General features: G+C 37.1%; 1 pseudogene; it reads left to right on the forward strand.

Moving 5' to 3' along the window:
• Positions 1–278: 278 nt before the first annotated feature.
• On the forward strand, positions 279–1255 carry LOC132499475 (small ribosomal subunit protein mS25-like; annotated as a pseudogene).
• Positions 1256–17813: the final 16558 nt, after the last annotated feature.

Raw genomic sequence — 17813 nt, forward strand, 5'->3', positions numbered from 1 at the left:
AAGCTTTAGTAAAAATTGCACCGGTAGACTTGCTCAACTCGGGGGTGCCACAAACCTTCAATTTGTAAAATACACAGTATCTGTGAGGCACGATAAAGCAAAGCACAGTAAAACGAGGTATGCCTGTATAATACATGAGTATTTATGATGAGTTTTAGATACACTAACTCATTTAATTCCCAAGATAACCCTCTGAAAAATCAACATGAGATCCGGAGAAATGAGGTAACTTGCTAGTACTCATAGCTATTGGGGGTATACAGATGTATATATAGGACATGTTTCTTGCCTTCAAGTATTTTCATTTCAGAAAAATCTCATTTAAAAATTATGATCATTGGAGAAGCTGTGCGAGGGCCGCCCTGGAGGCATCGGCTGCGCTCATCTCTTCGCGCTGCTGGGCTCGCGGCAGGGGGTCCGGCCCCTCGGCCGCCCCCGTGCCTGTGACGGGCCGCTTCCTGATCCGTCGCACCCCGCAGTACCTGCGCCAGGGGGACGTGGTGTTCAAGGACTCGGAGAAGGTCATGACGGTGAACTACACCACGCACGGGGAACTGGGCGAAGGCGCCAGGAAATTCGTGGTTTTCAACATCCCTCAGATCCAGTACAAGGATCCCTGGGTGCAGATCATGATGTTTAAGAACATGACGCTGACACCCCTCCTGCGGTTCTACTTAGATTCTGGGGAGCAAGTCCTCATGGACGTGGAGGCCAAGAGCAATAAGCAGATCGTGGAGCACATCAAAAAGATCCTGGGGATGAATGAGGAAACCCTCAGGAAAGAGGAACAGGAGAAAACTCAGCTTTTAAGAATCCCACAATTTATGTGCTGTCGATTAAATGCTCTAAGCCTTAGTCCTGAAATAATACTGTTCCACCAGGGAGTAAGGAAAGAGAGTAGAGGAAGCCTCTGGACACTTTACAGAAGTGAAGGTAGTCTTCAGCACCCTCCATCACCTTCTGTGTGCACACTTCCCTGTTAGCCCTATTGGAGTAGCAGTACTATCAGAGGACTCTTCCTGGGCAGCCTAGTGATCAAGATTTTGCTCTTACCTTCCTCAAGGAGAGCGTCCCCCTTTGAAAGTTGCCCACTTCATGTCTAAATCCCTTAGAGCACCCAGCCCACTCTGGCCCCTGACAGTGGGAGTGCATCTGTGAGATGCAGGGGCAGGTGCCCTGCCCGGGCCTCGTGCCGGTGCCCAAGGAGATGACAGGGAAGTACAAACCCTCTCTGAAAGCCAGTGCCCGAGACTGAGGCCCGAGAAAAGCCCCTGGTCCTATTCCCTGAGAGACTGAAAATCTCTTTGCCATAAAAGGGTCCCCTTTACACACCTGTGTAAAAGCACATGGGGGGGAAGGGAGGAGTTGGGCTACAGCCAAGCTGCCTAGTGAACACCCTGCACCATCAGGGCAACAAATGCTTCAGAATCACACAAAAAAAGAAAAACTTATGATCATTGAAGATGGGTTAGGCACTTCCTATCCTCCTGTCCTCACCTCCTGGCAGAGTACTTGGAAACGAATATATATTCAGAAAAACTGGGGGTAAGAGTAAAGTAATTAATATAGTAACTCATCATGAGAGGCGTTGCAGGCATCTGAGAAAGGCATTTGACTTGGTAAACGGTCTCTGTGTGGGGAGTCAATGAAGATGACTAGGACTCTGCAGTTTAATATATCTATTACCTTCAGATTGTTTATTAAGATCCATTTGTAAAAATCATATATTTAAAGTAAATGAGACTAATTTCAAATGCTTTTGATGGCGTTGTTTTTTAAAAGCATCATCTGGTTACTCTGACTTTCAAGTTCCAGTTTTTACTTGAGAGATAAGTCAAAGAATCAGACATGTTCTATTACAGGATAATAAAAGATAATCTAAGTAAAAGGTAATCTAAATATCAAAAGGCTGGAGGAAATTTTAGAAAGCAATTAGAGAGTAACTTAAATGTTATGAATTAAGCCGTGGGATCCTCTTATTCTCTACCTTAAAAAATCACTGGTGACTCCTTTCTTTTTCTTTCTTTCTTTTTTTTTTTTTTTTACTTTTTTCAACTTGCATGTAATTTGGGGAGCAAGTGTGGTCCTTCGGGTGCTGTCATCCTTGTGGAGAGAGTGCTTGTGTTCAGAGTCTAGTCATTGCCCCAGGCCAGGTATGTCTTCCTACCATTTAACAGGTCAATATCATGTCATGTTTTATGTTCTATTTGGTAATACAGATGGAGATATTAAAGTTCCAAAGGTTAAGTCAATCCTTTCTTTTACAATAGAATAAAATCAATGTCTTAGCTTAGTATTCAAGTCTACAACCTAATTCCATCATTCAACATCAAACTCAAAACCCACCTCTCCTATAAAACTTTCCTAGATTCTCTGAGAGAATTAATTTTCTATGCCCACTTTGGCATAGATAAATTAATTAATGTAATATGTAGCATTTAATTAATATATTTTTATACTAATATAATACACTACCTTGTATTAGAGCATTTTGTGTTGCCCCACTTTAAAAATTTTTATGTACAGCAACTAATACAACAAAATGACCAAGAAATGTTTGTTGAATAACAGGGACTTGGAAATGGGTAGATAGAAAGCATTTTTGAAGATATGATTATTTTTTAAAAACCTAAGTACTAACTGTCTGTGTTCATGGTATATAAAGTTTAGATTACTCCAATGAAGAGAATAAATCTTTCAACCATTCATTTTGGGAAGGCTCTATACAAGTAGAAATTCACAAACCAAACTGGTTTCAATTCAGTGCCTTTTTGTTTTCACTTTCTGATAAAGACACTAACAAGAAAAGGAGTGGTACTAGGGCATCCAAAAGCTTCAGGAAGTAATGATAATAGTGGACCAGAATAACCTACACACTGAGCCATGAGCCTCTGATTACTTAAAAATGGGGTCGGACTGTACTACAGAGATACATCTGAATGAGGTGAAAGGAGAAAATTGTAGAAAAGATACTTGAATAGGATCAGGACAGAAAGGAAATGACAAGAAAGAAGCTCTACCATGTCATTTTTCCCCCTTATATCTTGGGAGTTCATGTTTTGAACAAGAGTGGTTTCTATAACAATCAATGAAACAGGTACTAACCTTGGAGCCCCTGCTGTGTGGCAAGTCCTGTTTGGTTTTGAAATCATTGAAAGGTTTGACTATGAGGAAGATGTCATTTAGGTTTCATGAAAGATAACATGGGAATAGGATTTACTGAAACCAATTCTGCGATCAGAATCACTTCTTTTATTAAGGACTACTAAGCTAAATACAGCTGAATTTGGCAAGCACCAGTATGTAATAAAGTTTCATTGATACCTCAGAGGACAAAGAGAAAAAGTGTGAGAATGAACTCTTGGATAATTTTTAAAAGACACCTAATACCGAAACATTCTCTCAATTTTTACTCTAAGCCTCTTTTCCAATCAAAACACTACAAAAGTATTAAAATATTTAAATTACCTGACTTTGGCCTTGGCTTTTTCTTGTTCCTTTGGCTGCTTTTCCACTTTATGCCTCCATTTTTACTTACATAAAATGAGGATAATCTGCCAAATTGCATTGTAGTATTGTAGTGAGACCAAACAAATATACATATGGGACTGATAAATTTTTAAAACACACGAGCAATTATTGTCAGTTATATTGTAATTTATTATTTAAATGTACTAACAGCCCCAAAAAGGAGCAATAGAGCGAAGCAAGAGATGTAATTTAGAAATTGATTGTTTCTCACTTTGTCTAGAAATAACATTATAAAGAAAGCAAAATATAACACTGGTCATAGTTCTTATGGATTAGAACAATGAGCTTCATCCTAATTCTAAATTATGAACCAGGCTACTTAAATACTCGTTCAATTATTTGGAGAGGGGAGAAAAAAGCTTTTACCTTTTGGCTTCCCATTGCCTAGGGGAGCAAATACGGTAAGGATTCCCATTATGTATGGGAGTTAATATGAAGTTTAGACGGCTTCCAGAAAAGCTTACCCTATGCATCTTTAAAGGAAAGAACAGACATAACTGTTGAAATTATCCGTTTGTCAGAGGAAACTAACCCTGGGCTGAGGAAAACATTGACTGTGTTTACACATCGCCAGAACAGGCTGCTGCTTTTTTTTTTTTTTTTTAATAAATCAGGTAAAACAGGTACTTGGCCTTGTTGTTTAAGGGAAAACGAAAAGTTTCTTTTAGTTGGACTGATTAACTGCTTTGTTTATTTCGCTTTGTTTCTTAATCCAGCCAGTTAGTCCCAGCTGCATAAGATGGGTGAACTTGCCCTGGAAGCATGGTTGAGGGGTACAGCTGGGTGTCTCCCCTCAACACAATCTGTGATTTCACCCTGCAGGCAACAGGAGCCAGCTGGGTCTGGGGGATATTGAAAAAGCAAGAGTATTGCACCATAACAAAAGATAGAAAGAAAGATGAGGAATTGCCCGAGAATTGTCTTCAGTAAATTAATGTAGAAAAATAAAAAGACACCATTTAAGAAAAGGAGGAAATACCATAAAATTTAAGGGGAGGTCATGATCCTCCTCGTTGAATAGCAATTGTTACTTTAATTATTACATTTCATGCAGTAGAAAAAAAGAATTGAATGATCTATCATGAAGTAAGAAATTGCTGACATTATCTCTTTTTCCACAGGGTGGGTTTTGTTTTTGTTGGTTTTTTAACTTTTGTTTCTACTTTACCAGTTAATAGATGTGTGAGGATTAGATAATATCTATAAATGTCTTGAGATTCTCCAATATAATATGAATATACATAGTTACAAGATACATTATATACACCAAAAGAAATGTGTAAATAAAAGCAAATATATATACATTTTGGAGGGGAAGGGTACTTGACTTATAGTCTTGACTTTAGAATAATATTTACCTTTTATCTACATTTTTCCTTCTTGGCCACAAGAAGGGTAATTTAGAAAAACTTAAATGAATTTTGAAGATGACACCCTCACTGATCTTGATGATTTAGGGAGGCTGGCTGATCCTTCCTTTCATGCAGGATTACCTTTAATGTTTTCCAGGGGAACCCAAGTGCATCCATGCAGGGGCTCCCTAAATCTTTTGCTTTACAAAATAACCAGACAAAGTTCTTGGGATGGGCTAGGAAAGAGGCAGAGACATTAGGATTCTCCAATGCACTAATTGATTTAGCAGCAGTTTAAAACAACGTTGAGCATTGTCAGAGATGTTCCTTTGAGGTATTAAATCAAGTTTCCCAAGATGGATTGCATGCTAACAACATACTATCTAAAAATCTCAAGGGCTGTTTATTGTTCTGCAATTTATGATCATCTTGTTAGAGGATTGCACATCAGCTTCCCTCGAGCCCAGGAAAAAACAGAGACAAATAGCATGCAAACTATATTGAACAATTCATTATATTATATTGTAGAAACCTAAGCACAGTGTGGAGATAAGCATTTTATGCATGCTGCCTTATTGAACAGTAATCACTCTGTAATGCTTTAGATATTTAAATCATATTTATAATAACACATATTAATGTAACATCCCTCATAAAGTTCTCAAGGCATTTTATGGGGTATATAAACCATGGAAAAATACAAAATTTTAGAATGCAGATATACCTACCCTGGGATCTTAGAGGCAACCTAATGAGGAATATATACAAAATCCCGGGCTGACAGTTTAACTATTTAAGTAGCATACAGAATAACTCAAACACATTTTAAGATATTGCTGGTTACAAACTCATTCTTTATCTAAATATTTGGCCAGGTTGTATAAGTGCTTATTTTCAGTTTTACTGTTATGGTTAGGAAGAAAGAGAGATTAAAAATGTTTAGAACATTTTCAATCAAAGCTTTCAAATTCACTTGCTGGAAAATCTGTAAAGTTACCTTATTAGAGCAGTGAGGTTAATTTTAAAACAAACGAAGGTATTTATCTTGGCATGGCTTGCCTAGATTTGGCATAATGCTGTGGCTCTATGTGTCTGGTAGATAATACAATAATTAGTTGTTGACTGATTAATCCTCAAAGAAATGGAATGGGGTACTTTGAGGTTCCATGAGGATATTCTATCCCTTTCACAAATGGGAGGTAAGCCATAGGGGGTCTAAATTGATCTAGTCGCTTCACTTGAATTTTTCTTTTAATTTTTTACCCTTTAATGGGTCAACATATAACTATGGAAAAGTTTGCAATCAACCTAAGAACATACAAGGCAGTATTAGATGCTCTGGGGTGTGGGAGGGGGTGGGGAGAGGGTGCAGGGATTTCAGCATTTTCTTATTTATAACATCCAAAGCAGGAATAAAATGAGTTAAAGAATATTCTCATTTATAGTTATCCTGCTTTCAAATGCATGAGATATATAACATTTCATTTTCTAAAATGTAACTTGTTTGAAAATCAGATGGAGGAGAGAAAAATCACAGAAAAAGAACTTTTCTGATTGTAGGCCAGTCTCACCATTAGCAGTTATGCCACCAACTGCAGCTTTTCAGTTCCCTTTATTGCACTTGGTTTGATTCTACTGTGTACATACTTTTTTCAGAGGCTAGGAGCACATCAAGTGTTCCAAGAAAGGAAGAGAATAAATGCAGGGTAACCAACTCCCAAGTTGTTCAGTAGTGGTTCCAGGGTCACAACCCTTTCTTGACAACATCACCTGCAACACATTAATACCACTTCAAATGTTTCACGTGGAGGACACATGCTAGTGTGACTAAATGGTTTCCTTTTTGTTGGGAAAGAATTCAACCCAGCAGGAATCGGTTATTAGCACTGACATTCAATTGTTTAAATATAATGAAAATTTTCTCAGGGGTATCCTGCAGGCTGTCTGGTTGTGTGTTCTTAATTTTTAAGAAAGCTGTTAAATCTAGAAGTCTGCTCACTAGTATTGCCATCTTCTGTTTAAGTTGCAGTAGATCCAAACCACTTTTTATGAAAGTAGGGCTTTCTGGAAACATGACTAAGCTCAGGTCTAACTGCAAACGAAAGACTCTTTCTTTAGAATAGATGAGCTGCTCTTCTGTTTTAACAGGAACTGTCTGGACCATTTATCTCCAATTTTCTTAAATTCTGAACTCAAGACTCTGGAGTCAAAGCATAAAGCAACAGGAAAGATTTAAAATATTTCCAGAAGTTCTGTAACCTAAATCTCAATTCACTCCTGATCATCATGTTTATGCAATTCCTGGGAATGATTACCTATTGCATTTACTGTGCTTCACTCAATGACTATTTATTTGAGGACCTGCTAGGTGCAAGTTTCTATGCTGAGTATTGAGAACAAACACAGAATCCCTGACTGCATGGGATTTCCAGTCTAAGTGCTTTCAATTTCCAGATGATTAGATGATTTGGGGGGAAAAAGTTGTATATGTGTGCAATCTCCAAAGCAATTTTATGCCTATTTGTTTCAGTAAACCTGATAGAAGCCTGATGTGGGCTTTCTTATTTTAAACAACTGGTCAAACTTACTCATGCTCTGGTAATCCAGAACACTCCAAATAATGTTACTACTTGAATTAGAGGGAGTGACACTTGGTTAAGAACTTTTCCTACATATGCATGCTAAGGATGCTGCGTGTGATAAGGTTCCGTGGACATCTCCCTGATAGATTTCACAAGCTCCGGCTTCTTCCCACTGCCAGTGCTGCTCTTATCCCTTTAAGAGTTCCCCCAACAACAACTACAGATGCACATTGAAAATGTTCAATGTCAATGAAAATAAATTAAAGGGACTTCTGATATAGTTTTCATCTGGTGCTCTGTTTGTGAGCTTCATTCCAGAGAAGCTATGCATGATAGAACATTCACAGAATGATGGCTGATTAACAAATTAACTCCAAATCTGTTTCCACACTGTAACTTTTATTGACGGGCCATTATTTGGGTCTTTGGATCAACCCAGAGTCAGCCTCCTTTCTTTATCACATGACAGCTCTTAAAAAGTTTTAACTCAATTGTAATGTTCCTACTAATCTTCTCTCTATGAAACTAAATCCATTGAGTCTTAAGAAAACCTGCATCATTTGATGTGGTTCAGAGATTTTTCCAACATTCTGATCATTTGCTTCTCTCTGTTTCAATGCAGGTACCTCCACATTCCTCTACTCTGGCGAGATGTTATTGATGAAAGTTCTGAGGTAGAGAATCCTCCATATTGCTTCCTTATTTTGTCTATTAATCTGGAATCTTACCATAAGTTTCCTAAAATAATTTGATCAGTAATCACAAAAGGTTATATGGTAGTGGTTAAAATGTGTCTCAGGAATTAAACTTCCTATCTTCAAATCTGAGCACTGCTGATTACTAGCTTTGTAACCTTGAACCAGTTCATTAACTTCTTAAGGCTCTTTCTGAGTATGTAAAATGGGGACGGTAAGAAAAATACGTAGCTCATTTGGCTGTTGTGAGAGAATTACAACAAATGAGGTAAAGTAATAAACACCCACATAGGAATGGAAACACAGAAAGCACTGTTAGAAATGTTAGCTATTTTTACTAATACCAAGAACACTTCCAGAAATGACAAATAACATGATGCTTAATTCAGGTAATCAAGTTCCTTTTTTTCTGATTATTTGAAATGTTATATTGTATCAGACGTTGATGTCTAAAATGAGTACAAGTCTGATAAACCCTTTGTGAAATCAACTTGTGATTTACTTCGATACTTGGAAACTCCAATTCTGTTGCACTTTGAACACACTAGCTCATTCCAAAGGTTATAGCATAATTGTTTTAAAATGCCATTGCCCCAAATGTAGACAGGTTTGATTCATATATTTTAAATATATCTACTTTATTTACAAGACTGAGAAAGTTTTAGGAACACAGTTTCATTTTTCCCAATATACACTTTGAGCTTAAAATGAGGAAGATGGCAGTTATTCATATTTAGTAGATGGGGAAACTAAGGAATTGAAGGTTTGAGTGAGTTGTGAAAGACCACTCTGACACTTAAAAGTAGAATGAATATTATTTTTTTAACATATTTATTGGAGTATAATTGCTTTACAATGGTGTGTTAGTTTCTGCTGTGTAACAAAGTGAATCAGATATACATATACATACATACCCATAGCTCCTCCCTCTTGCATCTCCCTCACACCCTTCCTATCCCACCCCTCTAGGTGGACACAAAGCACGGAGCTGACCTCCCTGTGCTATGCGGCTGCTTCCCTCTAGCTATCTATTTTACATTTGGTAGTGTATATATGTCCATACCATTCTCTCACTTCGTCCCAGCTTCCCCTTCCCCTTCCCCGTGTCCTCAGGTCCATTCTCTATGTCGGCATCTTTATTCCTGTCCTGCTGCTAGGCTCTTCAGAATGATTTTTTTTTAGATTCCATATATATGTGTTAGCATACGGTATTTGTTTTTCTCCTTCTGACTCACTTCACTCTGTATGGCAGTCTCTAGGTCCAACCACCTCACTACAAATAACTCAATTTCGTTTCTTTTTATGGCTGAGTAATATTCCATTGTATATATGTGCCACATCTTTATCCATTCATCTGTCGATGGACACTTAGGTGGCTTCCATGTGCTGGCTATTGTAAATAGAGCTGCAATGAATATTGTGGTACATGACTCTTTTTGAATTATGGTTTTCTCAGGGTTTATGCCCAGGATTGGGATTGCTAGATTGTATAGTAGTTCTATTTTTAGTTTTTTTGAGGAACCTCCATACTGTTCTCCATAGTGCCTATATCAATTTACATTCACATCAACAGTGCAAGAGGGTTCCCTGTTCTCCACACCATCTCCAGCATTTATTGTGTGTAGATTTTTTGATGATGGCCATTCTGACCTATGTGAGGTGATACCACATTGTAGTTTTGATTTGCATTTCTCTAATAATTAGTGATGTTGTGCATCCTTTCATGTGTTTGTTGGAAGTCTGTGTATCTTCTTTGGAGAAATGTCTATTTAGGTCTTCTGACCATTTTTGGATTTGGTTGTTTTTTTTTTTGATATTCAGCTGTATGAGCTGCTTGTATATTTTGGAGATTAATCCTTTGTCAGTTGCTTCATTTGTGAATATTTTCTCCCATTCTGAGGGTTGTCTTTTCATCTTGTTTATGGCTTCCTTTGCTGTGCAAAATCTTCTAAGTTTCATTAGGTCCCATCTGATTATTTTTGTTTTTATTTCCATTTCTCAAGGAAGTGGGTCAAAAAGGATCTTGCTGTGACTTATATCGTGGGGTGTTCTGCCTATGTTTTCCTCTAAGAGCTGTATAGTATCTGGTCTTACATTAGGTTTTTAATCCATTTTGAGTTTACTTTTGTGTTTGGTGTTAGGGTTTGCTAATTTCGTTCTTTTACATGTAGCTGTCCAATTTTCCCAGCACAACTTATTGAAGAGGCTGCCTTTTCTCCATTGTATATTCTTGCCTCCTTTATCAAAATAAGGAGACCATATGTGCATGGGATTATCTCTGGGCTTTCTATCCTGTTCCATTGATCTATATGTCTGTTTTTTTGCCAGTACCATACTGTCTTGATTACTGTAGATTTGTAGTATAGTCTGAAGTCAGGGAGCCTGATTCCTCCAGCTCCGTTTTTCTTTCTCTGTAGCTTTGGCTATTCAGGGTTTATTGTGTTTCCATACAAATTGTGAAATTGTTTGTTCTAGTTCTGTGAAAAATGCCATGGTATTTGATAGGGATTGCATTGAATCAGTAAATTGCTTTGGGTAGCATAGTCATTTTCACAGTGTTGATTCTTCCAATCCAAGAACATGGTATATCTCTCCATCTGTTTGTATCATCTTTAATTCCTTTCATCAGTGTCTTATAGTTTTCTGCATACAGGTCTTTTGTCTCCTTAGGTAGGTTTATTCTTAGATATTTTATTCTTTTTGTTGCAATGGTAAATGGGAGTGTTTCTGTAATTTCTCTTTCAGATCTTTCATCATTCATGTATAGGAATGCAAGAGATTTCTGTGCATTAATTTTGTATCCTGCTACTTCACCAAATTCATTGATTAGCTCTAGTAGTTTTCCATAGCATCTTTTGGATTCTCTATGTATAATATCATGTCATCTGCAAACAGTGACAGTTTTACTTCTTCTTTTCCAATTTGTATTCCTTTTATTTCTTTTTCTTCTCTGATTGCTGTGGCTAAAACTTCCAAAACCATGTTGAATAATAGTGGTGAGAGTGGGCAACCTTGTCTTGTTCCTGATCTTAGTGGAAATGATTTCAGTTTTTCACCATTGAGAAAGATGTTGGCTGTGGGTTTGTCATATGTGGCCTGTATTATGTTGAGGTAAGTTCCCTCTATGCCTACTTTCTAGAGGGTTTTTATCATAAATGTGTGTTGAATTCTGTCAAAAGCTTTTTCTGCATCTATTGAGATGAGATGGTTTTTCTCCTACAAATTGTTAATATGGTTTATCAGATTGATTGATTAGCATATATTGAAGAATTCTTGCATTCCTTGGGTACACCCCACTTGATCATGTTGTAAGATCCTTTTAATGTGCTCTTGGATTCTGTTTGCTAGTATTTTGTTGAGGATATTTGCATCCATGTTCATTATTGATATTGGCCTGTAGTTTTCTTTCTTTGTGGCATCATTGTCTGGTTTTGGTATCAGGGTGTTAGTGGCCTCGTAGAATGAGTTTGGGAGTGTTCCTCCCTCTGCTATAATTTGGAAGAGTTTGAGAAACATAGGTGTTAGCTGTTCTCTAAATGTTTGATAGAATTCACCTGTGAAGCCATCTGGTCCTGGGCTTTTGTTTTTTGGAAGGATTTTAATTACAGTTTCAATTTCAGTGCTTGTGATCCATCTGTTTATATTTTCTATTTCTTCCTGGTGCAGTCTCAGAAGGTTGTACTTTTCTAAGAATTTGTCCATTTCTTCCAGGTTGTCCATTTTATTAGCATATAGCTGCTTGTAGTAATCGCTCATGATCCTTTGTATTTCTGCAGTGTCAGTTGTTACTTCTCCTTTTTCATTTCTAATTCTATAAATTTGTCTTCTCCTTTTTGTCTTGATGAGTCTGGCTAATTGTTTATCAATTTTGTTTATCTTCTCAAAGAACCAGCTTTTAGTTTATTGATCTTTGCTATCATTTCCTTCATTTCTTTTTCATTTATTTCTGATCTGATCTTTATGATTTCTTTCCTTCTGCTAACTTTGGGGGTCTTTTTGTTCTTCTTTCTCTAATTTCTTTAGGTATAAGGTTAAGTTTTTTATTTGAGGTGTTTCTTGTTTCTTGAGATAGGATTGTATTGCTATAAACTTACCTCTTAGAGCTGCTTTTGCTGCATCCCCTAGGTTTTGGGTTGTTGTGTTTTCATTGTCATTTGTTTCTACGTATTTTTTTTATTTCCTCTTTGATTTCTTCAGTGATCTCTTGGTTGTTTAGTAGTGTATTTTTTAGCGTCCATGTGTTTGTATGTTTTACAGAGTTTTTTCCTGTAATTGATATCTAGTCTCATAGCGCTTTGGTCAGAGAAGATATTTGATACAATTTCAATTTTCTTAAATTTAACAAGGCTTGATTTGTGACCCAAGATATGATCTATCCTGGAGAATGTTCCATGAGCACTTGAGAAGAAAGTGTATCCTGCAGTTTGTGGGTGGAATGTCCTATAAATATCAATTAAGTCCATCTTGTTTAATGTATCATTTAAAGCTTCTGTTTCCTTATTTATTTTCATTTCAGATGATCTGACTATTGGTAAAAGTGGAGTGTTAAAGTCCCCTACTATGATTGTGTTACTGTTGATTGCCCCTTTTATGGCTGTTAGCATTTGCCTTATGTATTGATGTGCTACTATGTTGGGGGCATAAATATTTGTATCTTCTTCTTGGATTGATCCCTTGATTATTATGTAGTGTCCTTCTATGTGTATTGTAATAGTCTTTATTTTAAAGTCTATTTCGTCTGATATGAGGATTGCTACTCCAGCTTTCTTTTGATTTTCATTTGCATGGAATATCTTTTTCCATCCCTTCACTTTCAGTCTGTATGTGTCCCTAGGTCTGAAGTTGGTCTCTTGTAGACAGCATATATATGGGTCTTGTTTTTGTATCCATTTAACCAGTCTATGTCTTTTGGTTGGAGCATTTAATCCTTTTACATTTAAGGTAATCATAGATATGTATGTGCCTATTACCATTTTCTTAATTGTTTTGGGTTTGTTATTGTAGGTCTTTTCCTTCCCTTGTGTTTCCTGCTTAGAAAGGTTCCTTTAGTATTTGTTGTAGAGCTGGTTTGGTGGTGCTGAATTCTCTTAGCTTTTGCTTGTCTGTAAAGGTTTTAATTTCTCCATTGAATCTGATTGAGGTCCTTGCTGGGTAGAGTAATCTTGTTTGTAGGTTTTTGCCTTTCATCACTTTAAATATGTCCTGCTAAACCCTTCTGGCTTCTAGAGATCAGCTGTTTACCTTATGGGGATTCCCTTGTATGTTAATTGTTGCTTTCCCTTGTTGCTTTTAATATTTTTTCTTTGTGTTTAATTTGTGATAGTTTGATTAATATGTGTCTTGGTGAGTTTCTCCTTGGATTTGTCCTGTATGGGACTCTCTGCACTTCCTGGACTTGACTATTTCCTTTCCCATATAGTTTTCAACTATAATCTCTTGAAATATTTTCTCAGTCCCTTTCTTTTTCTCTTCTTCTTCTGGGACCCCTATAATTTGAATGTTGGTGCGTTTAATGGTGTCCCAGAGGTCTCTGAGATTGTCCTCAATTCTTTTCATTCTTTTTTCTTTATTCTGCTCTGTGGTAGTTATTTCCACTATTTTATCTTCCAGGTCACTTATCCGTTCTTCTGCCTCAGTTATTCTGCTATTGATCCCTTCTAGAGTATTTTTAATTTCATTTATTGTGTTGTTCATTACTGTTTGTTTGCTCGTTAGTTCTTCTAGGCCCTTGTTAAACGTTTCTTATATTTTCTCCATTCTATTTCCAAGATCTTGGACCATCTTTACCATCATTACTCTGAATTCTTTTTCAGGTAGACTGCCTATTTCCTCTTCATTTTTTGGTCTGGTGGGTTTTTACCTTGCTCCTTCATCTGCTGTGTATTTCTCCATCTTCTTATTTTGCTTAACTTACTGCATTTTGGGTCTCCTTTTCACAGGCTGCAGGTTCATAGTTCCCGTTTGTTTTTGGCATCTGCCCCCAGTGGGTAAATTTGGTTCAGTGGGTTGTGTAGGCTTCCTGGTGGAAGAGACTGGTGCCTGTGTTCTGGTGGATGAGGCTGGATCTTGTCTTTCTAGTGGGCAAGACCACATCCAGTGGTGTGTTTTGGGGTGTCTGTGACCTTATTATGATTTTAGGCAGCCTCTCTGCTAATGGGCGGGTTTGTGTTCCTGTCTTGCTAGTTGTTTGGCGTAGGGTGTCTAGCACTGTAGCTTGCTGTCTTTGAGTGGAGCTGGGTCTTAGTGTTGAAATGGAGATCTCTGGGAGAGCTTTCACTGTTTGATATTATGTGGGACCAGAAGGTCGCTAGTGGACCAATGTCCTGAACTCAGCTCTCCTACCTCAGAGTCTCAGGCCTGACACCTGGCCAGAGCACCAAGACCCCATCAGCCACACTCCTCCAAACAAAAGGGAGAAAAAGAAAGAAAGAAAGAAAAAGTAACTAAATAATATAAAATAAAGTCATTAAAATAGAAAAAATTATTAAAAATAAAAAAATTTTAAAGTAATAAAAAAAGAGAGAAAGAAAGAAGAGAGCAGCCAATCCAAAAAAATTTTAAAAATCTACCAATGATAACAAGTGCTAAAATCTATACAAAAGACAAACAAAAAAAAATGGACAGTCAGAACCCTAGGATAAATGGCAAAAGCAAAGCTATACAGATAAAATCACACCAAGAAGCATACACAGGGCTTCCCTGGTGGCGCAGTGGTTGAGAGTCCGCCTGCCGATGCAGGGGACACAGGTTCATGCCCCGGTCTGGGAAGATCCCACGTGCCACGGAGCGGCTGGGCCTGTGAGCCATTAGCTGCTGAGCCTGAGCATCTGGAGCCTGTGCTCTGCAACGGGAGAGGCCACAACAGTGAGAGGCCCGCGTACTGAAAAAAAAAAAAAAAAAAAAGGAACATACACACTCACAAAAAGAGAAAATGGGAAAAAAATATATATTTATAAAATTTAAAAAGGAAGAGAGCAATGAAATCAATAAACAAATCTACCATTGATAATAAGCTCTAAATACTAAACTAATATAAATATAAAACCAGAAACAAATTAGATGCAGAAAGCAAGTCCCAAGTCTACAGTTGCTCCACTGCCTCTATTTTGGGATGAGTCGTTGTCTATCCAGGTATTGCACAGATGCAGGGTACATCAAGTTGATTGTGGGAATTTAATCTGCTGGTCCTGAAGCTGCTGGGAGAAATTTCCCTTTCTCTTCTTTGTTCGCACAGCTCCTGGGGCTTAGCTTTGGATTTGGCCCCGCCTCTGCATCTAGGTTGCCTGAGGACATCTTTTGGGAGGTCTTCTGCCAGCATTCAGTGGGTGTTCTGTAGGAGTTGTTCCACATGTAGATGTAGTGTTGTTGTATTTGTGGGGAGGAAGGTGATCTCCACGTCTTACTCCTCTGCCATCTTGAAGGCACTCCCTAGAATGAATATTATTTTAAAAAGTGTTTCCTATTTCCTGTGACGTTTGTGTACTATTTCTCCTAAGACTATTTTGAATAAGAAATCATATATCTCTCATAAATCCTGAAAGATTAGCTTAGGGAGGAAATGAGCAAAACATCAGGTAAAGAAAGAAAGTAATTGGCATTGCTTAAAGTTTAAAGGAAATGGGACACAGGTTGCCAAAAATACAAAAAATAAATGACATAAAAAGTAGTTAAACAGGGATATTAAAATATCACCAGTAAGAGCGAACACACAGTGAAAACTGAGTGTGAAATTTGTTTGACTTTGAAGTGGCCAAGATAGTCAATTCATTATTCAAAAATCTCTTTAGTATAAAAGAAGAAATTGTGCTGCCAAGTCATGAAACCTTGCAAAAATATATTTCAACCAAAAGCCTGTTTGCAAAGTGCATTTTCACTTGAATGTAGATCAGCATGTTCACATGACAGGGATCCATGAGTATTAATGTAAATGGCAAGTGAATTGTCTAAGCTTCTTGCAATTATGTTAGAAGTCTCATCTAGTCAGAGTATTCTAGGAACTGTCTTCTTGCTTTCCCCCTCTCAATCTCTTATAATAAGTAGGTTGAAGTAGCTATTTGGGAGTCACCTATTGATTGCCTGAATAAAAAAGCTTAAAGGTTTAAGTAGCTCAGAGACTTTCATTTTCTAGATATTTTAAAAACCACACTACAGAAGTTTTGTTTATCCATAAAATGCCTTGTTAGCAGATTTAATCTTTGTTCACTTAAACCTCCAATACCACTATTCCTTTAACTAATTTTCTAATTCAATCAAAAGAACCAGTTATTTGTATGTCACATCTAATACATGTGTGTTAAATCAGGTGCTGCTTAATTTTGAGGTTCTTGGAGAACATATCATTTGAGCCTGGATTGAAGTTGCAAGTCTCAAAGAGAAGAACCATAAAAGCTGGTTTGTAACTTTGTTATGCCAATTTGAGCAAGTCACTTCATTTCTCCTAGTCTTTGTTTCCTCATCTTTCAAATGCTCTATCAGTCAGGCTAGGCTAGGCTATGCTACAGTAACAAATAATCACCAAAATGTAGTGATTCTTTATGGTAGTCACTCAAAGACTCAGGCTTATGGAGGCCATATTTCTGTACTCTCATGATTGCTACAGGAGAAGAAAAATTACTTCATCAATTGTTTCTTCATGGAAATGATATATGTTACTTCTGATTGGATTTCTTTAGTTAAAGTGAGTCACGTGGCTATATCTAGCTTCAAAGAAGTGGGGACATGCAATCCTACAATATGCTTGAAAGGAGAAAAACTACATTACTTATAAATAAAAACTACATTACTTCTAAACTACATTACTTATAAATATAAATTTTATTTGTTCTCTAAAACAAATAAAATTAATTATTTGAAAATGCTTGGAATACAATATGCTTAGTCAATGACTATATTTTTTCTCTCTCTCTCTTTCTTTTTAATTGAAGTAGAGTTGATTTACAATGTTGTGGAAATCTCTGCTGTACAGCAAAGTGACTCAGTTTTACACATATTTACATTCTTTTTAAAATATTCTTTTCCATTATTGTTTATCCCAGGAGATTGGATATAGTTCCCTGTGCTAGGGACCTTTTTGTTTATCCATTCTAAATATAATTGTTTGCATCTACCAACCCAAAATTCCCAGTCCATCCCTCTCCTGCCCACCCTTCCCCCACAAGTCTGATCTCTAGGTCTGTGAGTCTGTTTCTGTTCTGTGCCGTATTTTAGATTCCACATATAAGTGATATCATATGGTATTTGTCTTTCTCTTTCTGATTTACTTCACTTAGTATGATAACCTCTAGTTGCATCCATGTTGCTGCAAATGGCATTATTTTGTTCCTTTTTATGGCTGAGTAGTATTCCATTGTGTATATGTACCACATTTTCTTTATTCATTCATCTGTCAATGGACATTTAGGTTGTTGCCATGTTTTGGCTATTGTGAATAGTGTGGCTATGAACATAGGGGTGCATGTATCTTTTTGGATTATAGTTGTGTCCAGGTATATGCCCAGGAGTGGGATTGCTGGATCCTATGGTAATTCCATTTTTAATTTTCTGAGGAACCTCCATACTGGTTTCCATAGTGGCTGCACCAATTTACATTCCCACCAAAAACTAGATTACTTATAAATAATACTATTGCTCTCTAGAATAAATAAAATTATTTA

This window comes from Mesoplodon densirostris, chromosome 11 (assembly GCF_025265405.1).
Source record: "Mesoplodon densirostris isolate mMesDen1 chromosome 11, mMesDen1 primary haplotype, whole genome shotgun sequence".
In the NCBI taxonomy this organism is placed as follows: domain Eukaryota; kingdom Metazoa; phylum Chordata; class Mammalia; order Artiodactyla; family Ziphiidae; genus Mesoplodon; species Mesoplodon densirostris.